Below are 931 nucleotides of genomic sequence, written 5' to 3' on the forward strand. Positions count from 1 at the left end.
CTTCACACAATGTTGGAGTACACTCACAGAACTGCGATTTCTGCACTCTCCACCACCGACTGGCTTTTACTGAGCATGTTGATAACACAATGTTTGCATATCATTGTTTGCCAGACTGGGTGTGTGCACTCTGTTGTATTTCAAAAAGCGACAATTTAGCCGTTAATGATTTTGGGTGGGGGCAGATGGAAATAACTCCCCCTGTTCATACATTTATGAGTAACTCGGTGGGAATTGTAAATCACAGCAAATGATGTTACAGTGTTTTCTTAGTAAATGCAGCCTATTGTTTGTGTTTGAGGTTGTTGACTCCATGAGGCAGGTTAGGACCACAGTGTGTTGTGACACTGATGGTTAATTCATTTTTCAGTACTTTGGCAGTAGTTTCACTCCAGCGCATCACTCCATCCTCCTTGTCTTGTAAGTAATTCTGGGTCAGGGCTTCTGGCGAAGGAATTAATGTAATTTAATCTCCACCTGGCCTTTATCGCTGGCCTCCAGGAAGTGTAAGCCAGAGCACTGCAACACGCTGCTTATCATTGGGGAGTTCACTCCCTGGCGCTGCCTACTTAATAAAGGCAGTTTCACCTTTGTTGTTTTCGCTCAACACAGCGTGGAGTACAATGCTGACGGAGAGAGACAGTGAATCACACATGATTAATTGTGTATAATTACCAGAAGCTGACATAAGCGATTAACAATGTGAAAAATGTTGATCAGGGGTGACTGGAAGGGTGAGGGAGGGGGGGATAGGGCGGGATAGTGGATGGGGCGGGATAGTGGATGGAATCGTGTGGAGCTAGGAGACACTAACGTGATAGGATGGGAAGGGAGATGAGCTCGGCGTTTCAAGACTTTGTCTGAAGAAAACAACATGTGTCGGCAGCTGTGTGTGTTTGGGCAGAACTGTACTGTGAAACAACAAGGGGCA

This window comes from Pholis gunnellus, assembly GCF_910591455.1.
Source record: "Pholis gunnellus genome assembly, chromosome: 13".
Taxonomy (NCBI): domain Eukaryota; kingdom Metazoa; phylum Chordata; class Actinopteri; order Perciformes; family Pholidae; genus Pholis; species Pholis gunnellus.